The following is a 15,304-nucleotide window of genomic DNA, read 5'->3' on the forward strand; positions in this document are numbered from 1 at the left end:
GGAATCTGCCTGGAACTCTATTAATGGCAGAGTGTTAAATACAATAATCACTATTACTGCCCCCAAATGAGCTGCCGGGCAGCCGAAGGTAAGTAGATTCAGGAGTCAGGGCTCCCAGTCACTGACAGTAATTCATAAGACACTGGCAAGGAGAACTCTAAACAGGAGATTCCCCAAACCCCAAGCTCACCCCCAGTGCTCCTCGCCCTAGGAGACTTATCTACCTTTCTGGTTATATATTCCTTTGGCTGTTGATGTAATCAGTGTATAATAACTGCGTACATATCAGCTCACAGAAAAAACGGCAGACGTGCTAGTTGATTTGGCTTGGGGCCATCTCTTCGGCAGGGTGAGACAACCCGGTGTAAACATCTGTTATTAACCGTGTATTTTAAAATAGTGTTTTGTGTCTCCTGGGTTCCTAATTCCCATCAAAAGCAATACAGTATCAAGACTCCTGTTTTTCTGAGCAGCACCTAGGAGATAACAAGCTTTAAAACATTTGCATTAGTCTTCTCAGTTCTGTCGCTTGTGTTATTAATTTTATTTGCTAAGACATCTACTGTATTACACACACTGCTTTTCTCGGTTTTATTCCCACTGAGGTGAGCAGGTTTCATTTAAACTGTGTTACCGCAAACAGTAAGGCTTTTGCAAGTCGAGAGCGCTACATAAAATTGGCCATAGCTTTTGTTTTTATGAATATGCAGTTGCCAATCCCTGTATTAAACCAATAGCCTCACTAGGGAATAGACTATGACTTGCAATTTTTAAAGAAGTGGCCATTCTCTCAAATCTGCTTGTTTGCGCTGATTACTTTTCTTGAAATTAATTAAAAAAATAATTTCTTAATATGAGAGATTGGAAATTGGGTCCTTGTGCCACTTGCCTGCTCCCCAAACCCTTAGGATTAAGTCGCTGTGACAGAAAACGACAATATTTCTCTGCGAGATGAACAATCAAATCGTTCAAACAAGCTCACTCAATTAATAAAACCACCTTGCCATAAAAAAATAAAAATTTGTACCCAATTCAAAAATCACTTTGGATGGCTGTACTATTAAAAAACAAAATCGATTTTCTTTTCAAAAGTTTTACCTACGCCCCAGAACTCAGCTGCAATAGCTTTTTCTTTTCTCACTCAGTTGCCTCTGATAATTGACCATTCCCGAGTATTACTAAAATTCCCCTGCAAGTCTGTTAAACACTTTCACATTTCCATGTTTAATTACATTCAGATTTCAATTTTTGTCTACATACAGAATAGAGCCAAAATTTAACTCAATCGACTGCAATGCCTTTGACATAAAGACTTTATTCATCATTCTTGCCTTATGTATAAATAGACACACGCTACTTGTCAAAATACAAGAGTGGGCTTCTTTACATTGTCTAGAACAAAGAGCCCCGCTCGGCTTCTTTCTTTCCTCAGTGTCTCAGAAGGTGTCCTTTATTACATGTGCAGGATGCAAGGATTTTGCTGCCGCATGAATGAAAAATGATACCTTCAGACTGCCTTTTTAGTGACAAATTGCACTTCTGCAGACTATCACACTGCCTGTGGTTTTAAGAACCCCACTTAGATTTACTATTACTTCCTTGGGGAACTCAGCCTTCTCGCAAAGCACCCCAGGGCTCATTTCCACTCTTTCAGAGTGCAACAAAGATGAGAAAGTTTGCTCATCGCGGTGGGAGAGAAACTCTTGGCTAGTAAAAAAAACACTCTCTGGAATGTCTAAGGAGCGAAAATCACTGCCTCTGTGGATTCTTGGGGTACAAAACAGGCAGGAAAAGTTGTCTGGAGGTATTCGCGAAGCATTGTGTTTGTTCAGGAAGGAGCTGTGGAGTTAGCGGCTGAGCGACGCCTCTCCCTTTGCTTCCTGGGTGAGAGCAATGAGGCGTGCCCCTTAGCAGAAGCAAGCAGAGAGAGATCGGTAAAACTCACCGGCTTCCCCATTTTTCCTAGGACGGGGTTTTTGTTCCTCAACTGTGATCTGGAAGAGGCAAACCTGTAGGTCCTCCAAGCAGGCTGCCTCGGATCAGCTGAATGACTGGGGCGTTCAGGAAGCTTGCTCTGTCCAGCTCGGAATCACTCCCCCTCTCCGGGCTGTGTGCTTCCACGCCTCCCAGTCAGCGCAAAAATCCGCCAAACTCAGGTCAGCCTAACAGGTTTCCTTATATAGGTAAACACGAATTGCATTCCTGGTGAAAGAAGTTAACTAGGAAGCCCGGTAACCTGGTTAACTCTACACACGCCAGAATGGCTCAGAGTCAGCCAGCCTGCGTACGGTTTGCTTGCAGTACAAAGGGATTTGTGCGATTTAATTAAAATCATCTTTATCCCGGCAGTCTGTAAAATTGGCTCTTCTAGTGTGAGTCAACAGCTAGTATTTTATATCATGAGCTATGACCGACCTTATATTATATAAAGGCACTGTAGGGAGAAAAATCGAAGCATAGGATATAACTTGTCTTGAAATTATTTTTCAAAGAAGCAAATAGAACATGTGATGGGAAAAGAACACGAACAAACCTCTGTCAAGTGAGACTCCAGTGCCTTGTTTGAGCAGAGTAACTAACAGTTATTCAACTTTCCCAGGCCTTTAGTAGATAACGCAATGAGATCATTTTGAGTTTACTCCTTTTACAATGCAGTAATTGCTACTGTTTTTTTTTTTTTGATGGGCGAAATGACACATAATGACATATATTTATTCCCTGAAATAACCCTCCTGAGCCCACATATTGAAGTGTTATTTGATGGTTTCAGGAAAGAAATCTAAGACTTGTGAATTTGCATAATTACATGGAAAAAATTTTAAACAACCTCCTAGACTTCAGAAGATAAGAAAATGTATCTTTAAAAGTACTCTGTGGAAGGTCTAACTCTAGGCTCAAAACAGTTTTTAAACGTAAGTGTAACACATCAATTGTCTAATAATTGGCTCTCCCCCCTACATTTATCTACCATGGAGGAAAGTAATAATTCTTTTCAAGTCTAACCGATTCCACTGAAGTCTCAATATGAAGTACAGACTCAAGACTTAGCACCTGAGTGTTGGAGGTGAAGACTGCCTGCTAAATAAAACTTATCTTAAAATGAATCATTTGTTCCTATTTCATCCACTGGTTGACTGCTCCTTGAGTAACGCCATTCTTAGCAAAAATAGCTCCGTGTTGCGTTTTAGGTCTCTGCTTGGGAAAGGGGAGAGAACGAATGTTTACACACTACCGAAGCCAGCACCAACACAAGCCAATGATGAAGGGTTTCTGCTAAGAGCAGGAGAGTGCAAAAAACACGGGGCAGGAAGAGTAACTACTCTTTGATTGCATTTTCCACTGGGTAAAGACTTTTCCATACAATTTCTCTTCACATCTCCACAGGAAGTGCGTGTTATTACTTCCTTTTCACGATAACAAAATTGACTCACAGAGATAAAGTGACTGGTCCAAAATCTCGGGATCCACTTGTAGCAGATCCAAAATCCCAGATCTGCTAGAATTGACTTCCAAGAGAATTTGCAAAAATCAAGTCAACTTGAAGAGACAGGAGAACATTAAAATGGCAGTTTTCCATGTTCAAATATAAGTTTTAGGAATCACATGTCCAGAGAGTTTACAGGCAATACACAAACTGATAAAAATACTCTTTATAAAGTCATAAGTTACTGCTAAAATGACTGCCTTTACATGACTCCAGAATGATCCTAAAATGAGATATTAAGTGTATTTCTATTGAATACAAATTTGGGTTAAAAATATTATGAAAATATAACTTTGCAAATATTGCACACGTTCTTCTGTTCAGAGTACACACATTTCTATTATATCAAGTTAAGACTCATCTTGACTGCCCCACTGGAAGGAATATTAGTGTTTTCTACTTATTGGGTTTTCATTAATCTTAAATAAAACTCTGTGTGCCATGCTAGGTAAATAGCTTTCACTAATATAGCCCATTTATGATCCCGCAGCTTTTAGGTTCTCGTAATTCCCGCAGAAGCAAGTTCTGTTTGTGCAGGAACTTTAGACTTTATTAACATGTCGATGCAAGACAAAGAATGCATTTTTTTCCAGGGCAGGCTAAACCTTTAAGTGCCTTAAGCTGGCCTCCAAATTTGTTCTTACAATTCTAAGCAAACAATCATTTGGGCTTTAAACATAAAATGTCTTAGGCTATAATTATTGAATTGGAAGGTCAAAACGAAATTTGGATCTGAAAGTAGCCTGTTTCAAAGAGGGAATATAACCCTCTGCTAAATGCATTTTGGATGCCTCAAGAAATGGTTTGGGAAAGACTGGGTCGCGGAAGCAGCATGAAATCAACCTAACCATAGAGGACCCCAATGAGAGAGTACTTACAGCTGAATAATTACACCACGCCAAAAAAATAGCACTTATGGGAAACTAAATAAAATACAAGACCGATTTGAAGGGCAGAAAATATCATTGTGGTTTAAAGAAAACATCAGGGGACAGATGTGAGAAATTCCCAATGACATATAACTAATGAGTAGTTGAGCTATAATTCAAATCTCGGTCCATCAGACCCCAGAATGTTCGCTCTTTCTACTGAACCCTGAGCGTACCACACTATCCAAGAAAGAGCAAATGCCTTAGAGGCAGAAGATGCTTCCATTCTGGTTCCGTCTCTTGGTTGTGTGACCTTGCATGAGTTACTTATAATGCGTCTGAGCCTCACCTCCAAAATGGAAATAAAAATGGGTGCGTGTCTCACAGATGACGGAAAGTACCGAATGCGATTTTTTAAAAATCCTTCCACGTATTTATTGATGCCTCTATGGTCCGGGCATTCTGCTAGGTTCTAGGAATACAACCATGAGCAAGTGAGGCATGTCCCCCCTTCACGAAGCTAACAATCTTGAAGAAAAGCCTGTGCACGTCTATATTATGGAATGTGAAACTCTAATGTTTCCCTAAATTTCGTATAACGCAAACATGTTTAATTGAAGTTCCACCTCAGTACAGAAATACTAAAAGGCAAGTGTCCAAGCTAGTGCTCTCACTATAGTTAGTGCAAGTTACTCTTACTGACCAGAGCCTGGCCTTACCATGATTACGCTTGTTAGACCTGGGCTGAGCCAAATGCCGCCATCATAATGACAATGTCCTTTTATCTCACAGTTGAGGGGGACCAGCATGTTCAACTGAAGAACACCTCGAAGATACTTAGGAAGCTGGATGCACATGGAGTTATTTTATCATTAGCTCTGTATATATGAATGGGATGGAAAAGCATATAAAAGATTCCCTAAATATGTCAGCCAGCTATCCATCTATTAATCTATTATTAATTCACTTCTACGCACTAAACATTTAATTGGTGTGCCCAATGGATAAGGTTCTCCGAGGGATACACACAGAAAAGGATGTATAGAAAAAGAACAGTCCCTAGCTTTAATGGAGATTTCTAGAAAAATGTTATGGTGCTCAAGAGCTGTATCAGGCACAATGGGTGAGGTGATGCTCTGGTAACAAGCAACCCCCAGATCTCAGTAGCTTACAGCAACAAAGGTGTATCTCTCACTCACGCTGCACACTCATGCAGATCACTAGGGAGGGTTCTCCTATCCAAAGTCACTCAGGAACCCAAGCTGATGAAGGTTCCTTTCAACACGTACTTCCACGGCTGCTGACACAGGAAACAGGGACTTGGTGAATCATGAAGTGCCTTTCAAAACTTCACTCCGTAAAGGACACAAACTTCCGCCCACCTTTCATTGGCCAGAGCAAGTCCTCTGGCCCTGCTTAACTTCAGAGAAAGACAGGAGAACCAGACTACATGACGAACGAAGACATGACAGCCATGGCAAATCATCTGGCTGGAGGAAAGGATCCATTCAGTAGACGCATTCACGACCCCTATGGCATAATGACTGGCGTTTGAAGTTTGGAAATCACTGACCAGATCCAATTTCTAGAAGACTGGGAGTTTAAAGGTGGACTCACAGATTATCAGTGGTTCTGGCTGAACCTTGAGGGAAAGAGTGACATTTGAAAAGGATGTCCTGAGGCAGGCTCTTCTTAATATTTCTATCAGTTACTTGAGTGGTGAAATAAAAGGCAAGTTGATTTAATTTGCAGATGGTGCCAAATTGGATAGCTAACACCTCAGAGGATTGTATTATAATTCAAAACGACCTTGAAGAGTTGGGGGAAAAAGACGTTAAGAAAGAAGGTTGTGTTCAACAGTGATAAATAGAAGATTGGAATGAAACGTCTACGAAATGGATGGTAGAAAAACCATATTGAGCTAATACTAGCCTATAAGTTGAACATATGCTGGCAGCTTAGCACTTTTACTTGTAAAGCCTTTGGTATGGTGGTATTAGCCATGTAAGCAGTGGAAAATAGGTGTTCTCAGAATACTACTTCACTGGGGATCCACGTTTTCAGACATAAGAAATCAGAGCAAATTCAGAAGCAAAAGCAGAAATTTCCAAAAGACTAAGTGCCCTAGGTCAGGAGTGAGCGAACTGTTCCTGCGAGGAGCGGGATAGTAAATATTTTCAACTTTGCCAGCCATAAGCTTCTCTGCTGCAACTACTCGATTCTGCTACTGTGGTCCAAAACGGCCATAGATGATATGTAAATGAACGGGCGTGACTGTGTCCCAGTAAAAACGTGCTTTACAAACCCGGGCAGCCAACCCTGGGCTATGCTTTGCAGACCCCTACTCTCTACATTATGAGAGCCGCCCCAGAATGGCAAGGGACTCACATTTACTGCAAGCGCCCAGAAGGCGAGAGGGACACTATTTTGGCCTAGTTCGTTTAATACTGCTTTCCACACAGGTGCTAGTGAATAAACTGGTGAAATAAATACAATTAAATTAGCCAAAAATGTTACTATACTGGTCTCCTTATTAAATATTCAAAAAGAATTGGACCACGTAATTCTTGAGAAGGTCGTGGAAATAAAATCCAAAATATAGTTTACCTTCTCAATTTGTTAAATATTTATCAATTATATTGTCTTTTAGGTAAAAAAATATGACTGGTGAAAACTATAATAAACCTCGAAAAGAAGGATCACAAAAATGAAATTAAAGGGAAAAAATTTGCAAAGCAGAATGTACGCATATAGCCCCTTTAATTTTTTCCCAAGTTCTTTGTAACTAGCTGAGCTTGATAAAGCAGATGTTGTCTTAATTAGACACAGGTGAAAATGGAGACAAGGAGAGGTTAACTCAGTTGTCTAATGTCACCAAGCTAGTGATGATGGAGAAGAAAATAGGACCCGGGTTCCCTGGGTTTACAATTCTAGACCATGATAAACACCGAATGCATAGGAGCTCAGAAAAGAGAGCCAATACGGAATGCAATGAAAATCCTGCGGCGTGTCTTTCTGGGTGCCTGGAGGAAAGCCCAGCACTCTAAATATCACCTCTCCTTCCCTCCCCCAAATGCCCCGCACCCCCTCCCTCTCCAATCTAGTCTACTTTGCAGTCAACCCCACGGCCTATCCCTCCTTTGATCAAGCCCTGAAAGCTAAAGCCTAGTTATGGGTGACTGTGTGTCCAAACGCCCCTGAATCCCGATTCTGACTGCTTCTTTCTATCGCCTCTGACCCTTCCAGTCTCTCAGCCTCTGCACTATAGGGCGGGATCATTCTTAGTGCTGGGGGCTGCCCTGGGCATCACAGGATGCTCGGCAGCATCTCTGGCATCTTCCCAATGGATGGCAGTGGCACTCTTCCCCCTTAACTCCAAGGTGTGACAACCCAAAGTGTCTTCAGACATTGCCAAATGTTCCCTGGGTGCTGGGCTGGGGTGCAAAACTGCCCCTGGTTGAGAAACTCTGAACTAGATCACTGTAGCTGCTTTTTCTTTTAGTGGGATTTTAGTTCCCCGACCAGGGATTGAACCCGGGCCCACGGCGGTGAAAGCGCCGACTCCTAACCACTGGACCGCCGGGGAATTCCCCATAATTGCTTCTTAATTGCTCTCCCTGCTTCTGCCCTTGCCTCTCCAGTCTATGCTTCACAGAGCATCCCAAACCATCTTTTAAAAATATACATCAGATCATGCCATCCTCTGCTTAAAACCTCTAGCAGGGGACTTCCCTGGTGGCGCAGTGGTCAAGAGTCTGCCTGCCAATGCAGGGGACGCGGGTTCAAGCCCTGGTCAGGGAAGATCCCACATGCCGCGGAGCAACTAAGCCTGTGCGCCACAACTACTGAGCCTGAGCTCTAGAAGCTGGGCACAGATTCTCCCCTAGAGTATCCAGAAGGGACGCAGCCCTGGAGACACCTTAATTTTAGCCCAGTGAGACCTGTGTTGGACTTCTGACCTAAAGACCAGTACAAAAATAATCTGGGCTGTTTTAAGCCACTAAGCTTATGATAATTTGTTACAGCAGCAAGAGGAAACATACACCTGGCATCTTCACGGCTAACCCCTAAAGCCTCAGAATTTATGCAAAAGTTTTCTCCAGGAAGAGGCCATCCATGATAAATGACAACCCGAAAGGACATCACCACCCATCCCACATGCAGTGGTTCCATGTCAATTGCCCTATTTTATCACCTTCATAGCTCTGATCACTATGTGACATTACCAAAAGGCAAAAACGATGACAAACGAAAAAATAATAATAATAAATGGGGTGGTCTTTTTATCTGCCTTGGAACAGGAATGTTGGAGAAAGAACCAGGTTTGGATTAAGTAAAGAACGTTTATGTTGGATGAAAAGACATTCTTGACGGTAGTTGGAGTAACTGCACAATGAAACAGGCTGCCAAGAAGGGCCACGGAGGACTAGATCGTGGCAACACTTACAGAAGAGATGAGATAACTCAAGCCAGGAGAGTAGGTGGAGCTCAGCCGAGAGCATTTACTTGATGACCTGCTTGTTCTTCCTCCAGCTTGCAAATGTGTGTAGCACAAAGCAATGAATCACAGGACAACATCTGCATGTAATTGCATTTCTGTTCCAATAATAAATGTTTCAACTGCTATGCTATTTATGAAAGCTGTTATCATAAAGAGCCAAGTGGGGGAAATTGGAAACACAAACGCTTATCTTAAGAAACCTTTCCTTTGCAATTCAGTGTCCGAGTACCCAAACACCCAATTCGCTGTAGTATATGAAATGTCCCGGGGAGTTTCTTTTTTGAAATTCTATTTGAAAGTGATTTTTAGGTGTCTAAGTCCCTGTAAAAGCCCTTTCTGTCACCCATGGTTTTCTAATATTTTTTTGAACCCGAAGAGGAACAAAGGCTAGAAAATTGTTCATTATTTCCCTCACGGACTCATCGTCTGAATTTTGGGCCCATGGTCGATGGGGGAGAGAAGGTGTTTTGCACTTTCTTTTCAGTCAAGATTGTTTACTCTCAAAACAGAAAACGAGAATGACAGATTCTCCCACCCACCTCACTCCCACAAACCTCCCCACCCGCCAGGATTTGGGGCCTTTGAATAACTCGCGAAATGCCAAGACAGTTTAAAATTATTAACCACCCATACAGAAAAGAATAGGAAATAAGAGAAACTCTTATTTCCTCGGATCAGCCTGCCCCCTCACCTCCCCACGGTGGCAGATCGTTTTTCCATAGGCCCTGGTACAGGAGAACCCGGCTCCTTCATTCAAAGATCCCCACGCCACCAGTGCCACCAGTGGCACCAGCAAAGGCTAGCAATCATTCTGGCCTCTTAAACTTAGCTTGGAGGGAATGCGTGGTCCGCGAAATCAAGCAAGCTGAATTTTTGAACAGTTCACTTTACTTGCAGTTGCGTCTGTCAATTTGGGTAAAGCATGAAAACTCGATCAAGCCACAGAGAAAATGAAGCCAGAGCTCTTAGAAGCCTGCCTCTTTCCATTTCGCCAGGCAGGTGTTTCCGGATGATGTCTTTGACAGTTGCTCTTTTAATGAGATGGCAAAACACCATGCAGGAGGGAAAATCCTCAAAAAGCAATGAAAATAAGCAACTGTACAATAATAATTCTAAACTGCCCCCCCCATTTCCCAAGGTCTGTATCTCTTAACTCCTACCTGCTTAGCTCCCACTACATTAGCACTGTTTACAACACCGCAGTTGAATATCAGAATCAAAAGAAAACTTCGAACATCCTTTTAGGAGGATGAAAATGTATCACAGCTTTCCGAAGTTATTTTTAATTAACTCTTTAAAACCCAAATCGATAAGAGCGGTTGCACTATGGAGTGGCTAGTATCTAGGCTGCCTGAGATATCTCTTTTTCCCCACCCAGGGACCCTGACCTATGGTATAGATGAGGCTGGAGACAGATATAGAGATTTTCATTCACTTACCAAGTAATATTGATTAAATACTATGTGTCAGACACACGTTCACATTTGGGGGTAGATAACTGCAACCTAACTAAAGGTGGGAAGAGTTTCAAAAGTTATGTTATAGTGAAACATATAAAATATTGCATTTTCTTGTTTTTGCATTAAAAGCAACGTGCATTTAGTGGCATTAGAAATCAACAAGAACACATTACCAGTGATAAGTGATGCTGACAGCATGTTACGATGTGATGAAAAGGGTACTTCACCTCCTTGGTATCCTTCCCCAAACCATGACCCCAGTCTAATCATGAGCAAAACAAGAGATAAACCTAATGTCTTAGTGCATCTGGGCTGCTGTAACAGGATACCACAGGGTGGGGGGCTTAGAAACAACCGAAATTTATTTCTCACAGTTCTGTGGGCTTGAAGTCTAAGATGAGGCTGCCAGCATGGTCAGGTGAGCACCCTCTTCTGAGCTGCAGACTTCTTGTATCCTTACCTGGCGGAAGGGGCTAGGGAACTCTGTGGGGTCTCTTTTATAAAGGGTACAAATTCCAATCATGAGAATTACACCATCACATTGCAGATTAGGATTTCAACATATGCATTTTGGGGAGACACAAACATTCAGACTGTGGCAGCTAAAATGAGTGACATTCTATAAAATACCTGACCAGTACTCCTCAAAACTGGGAAGGTTTGGAAAAGGAAAGACAGAGAAACTCACAGCCCAGGGGAGCCTAAAGAGACACGATGACTAAATACAATGTAGTGCTTTGGATGGGATCCCGGAACAGAAAGAAGACATTTGTGAAAAAAACTAGAGAAATCCGAATAAAACCTGTAGTTTAGTTAATAGTAATATACTGGTGCTGGTTTCTTAGTTTTGACAGAAGTGTCATGGTAACGTAAGATATTAACATTAGGGAAAACTAGGTAAAGAGTATAAAGGAGCTCTCTGTACTTATTTTGAAACTTGTTAACCTAAAATTATTCCCCCCAAAGTTATTTAAAAACAGAACAAAACAAGAACAACAAAACAACATACCACATTCATTTTACACTGTGGCCAGAGAAGGAAAAACAAGATTGAGAAAAGATCCATCGAAGAAGGACAGAGACCAGAGGCAGGGAGGGACATACAAAGAGCAACAGACAGATAGAGAAATAGACGGGTGGGCTCCAGGAGGGTGTTAGAGCTCCACGGCCTTGTTATGCGGCTCCCCGCTATTCTCTTAAGCTACAGGGATCAGAGAAAAGGATCATTCTTTAAAAGAACTCAGAGATCTGACATAGTTTGGAAACATATTAGCATACAGAGAATCTTCGCAACGTCAGGTGTATTTTTTTCTATGTGGTTCTGAAGGTTTTGTAGGTGTGTCAACGAATAGTTTCGGTTTACCAAGTTTTTCAGGAACCTCGGAGAGACTGATCACCAAACTTTCAACACTGAAAGCTGTCATTTGCCAAAGAGTTGCTCTCTGAGAATGCCACCTCTCTAGTGTCCCAATGCCACCAGGGCTACATTTAGAATTGGTATTTCACTTAGTCCTAATAAGCACTTCTATTTAGAAATCAATCTAGTTCTTGGTCTACTTGGGAATATATATGACGGGAAGCAAAACAAGATAGTAAAAAAAAAATCCCTAAAGCTAGGTTCTGTTTTTATGGTTGCGCATATGAAGTCTTTGGGGTTCTCTTCTTAGAAGAGTTGTCCCAGTATTTCACAGGGGTTTCCCCGATCCTTTACCCCCCCCCCCACAGTTAATCTGAATTAATGCAGGCTAAGAATTTCTGCTGACCGGTGTGCACTCATTTACACTTTCTATGGTATTTTCTAAAAAGGACTTGAAACAGTATTAACAATAAGTGAGGACAGTCCGGACCAGGTTAAGTGTGAGATATTAACAGCCAACCATGTATTTCGTGGATGGGATACTCACACCTAGGTCTCCAAATCTTTTACTGAGCTTGATCGGAGAATCCACGTACATATTACACGGAAGAAATCTCTACCTACAAACCGATTGAGATTTTTGGTAATGGTTGCCATGTTGAAAACGGGAGAAGAGGGAGATAGACCTGGGAAGACATCTCAGGGGACTGCATATTTCAGCTTGAATTAATTTTATATCATAAATGTGAAGTTCTTGTGAGCTTGGATTTAAACTTTAATTCGGCAAATTACATAAACTCTTCAGCAAGAGCCAAAGTTCTAAAGTGCCCGCTTCCATTTGTTTTCTTTTTCCCCTTAAACAGCATGCCAAATCTGAATCTGATTAAGTCTGCTGAATTCGCTATCAGTGCTAGGAACTATGTATTCTGTACAGAAAATTAACTTCACTTAGAAATGCATGTTTTGGTGGTTTTACTCCTAAAAAAATGCTGATTAGAAAAGCAATAAATCCTGGGAGAGGCCAAACTTCATTTTTCCCAATAATGAAAACAAGGCTGGATTTTGAGGGATGAAGACACATAATGACTTTACATTAAACTTGCTGTCAGTAAGGGATGTCCTGGTTACTCTCTGCTGAGCACAGTACGTGGCACTTAGTATATATCTAGCTTTCTTCCTATGTATCTACCTATCTAGCTAGCTATCTTTGTATCTATCTATCTGTCTGTCTAACTACCTATCTATCTATCTACCTATCTATCTATCTCAAAGTTTCTCAACCTCAGCACTACTGACATTTTGGATCAGACAATTCTTTGTGTGTGTGTGTATGTGTGTGTATGGGGAGGGAGCTGTCCTATGCACTGTAACAACCAAATATGTGTCCAGCTATCGCCAGCTATTCTGGGGTGGAGGTGGGGCAGAATCTCTCTTAGGTAAGAACCACTAATTATTTCTATCTCTATGTACCTACATACCTATAAAAAAAAAATGAACGAACGGATTTTATAGTAAAACATCCAGGCTTCAACCTGGCGTGACCAACTAAGAAGGTGAGGAAGATTAGCGGGATTTATCTCATATGATAAAATGCATAATATATATCTATTGTAATAATAAACTATAATACTATCGGGTTGGCCAAAAAGTTCACTCGGGTTTTCCCGTAAGATGGTGTGGAAAAACCCGAACAAACTTTTTGGCCAACCCAATATGTAATAAATGCAAGACAATATTTTGGGATTCCCGTATGTTTCCCTCCCCTATGCCTTCTACCTACTACTCTTCTGCATACCAGGTGGCAACACACTTTTTCTGTGCACACTGCTTTCAGATACAGCTTAGAACACATAAGTCAATTGTTTTGCAAAATCAAGTTAGTAAAGTCCTAGCAGATCATAATAATCTGAAAAGCAAAGCTCATTTGATATATAAAAAGTAGGCTTTTGAGGGGAAAAAAATGGGATTTTTTTTATTTAATAAGTTTTTCTTTAAATATTAAGAGCCAGGGCCCCAGCTGATTCAGACCACAGAAAGTAAAAAAAAAAACAACAAAACACCCGACCAAAGAGATTTGGTTTCTGGAAGCAGAGACAGTACTATCCTATTTCCCATCTAAAAGATGAGGAAAAGACAACTTTACGGGGTACCCTGCCCACTAACCCAGTGGCTTGCACACAGTAGGTACTCAATCATTATCATCTAAAATAAATTATGCCACATTTTTAAGAATATATAACTGGTATATCAATACTTCATTCTAAACTTTAATCATAAACAAGACCATAATTAGAATAACTTGGATCACTTTCTCTGAATCAAAAGCCCAGAGTCTGCATTTTCATAACGCACCAGACTCCTCCATATACCACAGCTGAGTAGAACACAGACATTCAACTAGGAAGTAGACAGATGACCTTGGGTATGCCATTAAAACTCTTTGAGGCTCTTTGATCCCATCATCTGTAAAAAGGGAGAGAGAACAATTTCTACCTTTTAGGGTTTCTCTGAGGATGAAATGAGATCAATAAGACCAAGTGCCTTATTATAAACATTTAGTCATTTGCTTAACGCCCCTGGAGACTGGCTTCCATGGTCAACAGCTTTGAATGCAGGACCAAAATTAATGTTCCTCCTGTGCTTGAATCAAAAACATATCCGTGAAGCCTTCTGAGAAGAGTAACATATATTTATACATGATACAAATGTAGATACAGTGGCAGCAGTGTATGCCTTACTCTTTCAAGGTAACTCTTCCATCCTATCCCTCCTTAAACAGAAAGAGGATGCATTTAAAAATATATGACTCCCTTTTAACCCTGACCATTGTTTAAGGGCCCCCAGGACACATAATCCCAGGAGGTGGACAGAGAAGAGATCAGCTTCAGCTTAAAGTCAAGACTGAACTGTTTCTCCACAGCTGCCCTGGCTGACCCAGCTTACTGACCCTTGTCTAATTTCCAAAACATGGTGGATTTGACTATTCTACTCCGGGCTGGGTGACCACCGTTAACTCGACCCCTGGTGTAAGTGACCTCCACGGCCTCATTCTCTCACTGCCTCATTAATTCACTCGTTCCTTCTCTGATGAACTATATTCAAGTTATAGTTAAACAGTGACACTCAGTGTTGCGGAAGATCAAAGGATGATTCAGGAATTTACTGTGTGAACAATCTGCTCTCACGCATACACATATACACATAATACAGATGTATGTGACATAAGAATCCAACTAATATGTTTCTAAAATTCAATGAGAAAAAGACTACAAATAGAGGCTTCTGCAAGTCTTCGCTGAAGGGCATCTAATCTGGTCTTTGAGGCATGGACAGAATTTGGTCTTAAGGAGAGAGTGACTCTATAGGTGTTCATTTTATAAAACTTTGTTAAGCTGAACATATACACTTAAGTTTAAAACATTTTGGCAGACTCTTTAATCATCATGTTTCTAAAGTTTGCACTACATTCTCTGCTCTTTTGACCATTCCAAAATATGGTATCTGAAATCTATATTTTAATTAGGCTAACAAAATTATTTTGTCAAACCACTTCTAACAATAATTGGGGTGTACTGATGAAATGGAAAACCGGGATTGGGATTCATCCATCTAAGTCATCTAAAACTCTGAAAC

The 15,304-nt window shown here is 41.1% G+C and overlaps 1 protein-coding gene across 5 annotated transcripts in view; it reads right to left on the minus strand.

Moving 5' to 3' along the window:
* MID1 (midline 1) overlaps positions 1 to 15,304 on the minus strand; it is a 677,015-nt gene that overhangs the window by 411,647 nt on the left and 250,064 nt on the right. For 2 of the 5 annotated variants that reach the window (XM_049704927.1, XM_033420199.2), the window contains exon 1: positions 1,946 to 2,342. The exons of the other annotated variants lie outside the window; for them this stretch is intronic. The gene's annotated coding sequence lies outside the window, so the exon portion shown is untranslated. Of the gene's footprint in view, positions 1 to 1,945; positions 2,343 to 15,304 lie in introns of those variants that run through there. 5 annotated transcript variants of the gene reach the window in all.

This window comes from Orcinus orca, chromosome X, assembly GCF_937001465.1.
Source record: "Orcinus orca chromosome X, mOrcOrc1.1, whole genome shotgun sequence".
Classification (NCBI taxonomy): domain Eukaryota; kingdom Metazoa; phylum Chordata; class Mammalia; order Artiodactyla; family Delphinidae; genus Orcinus; species Orcinus orca.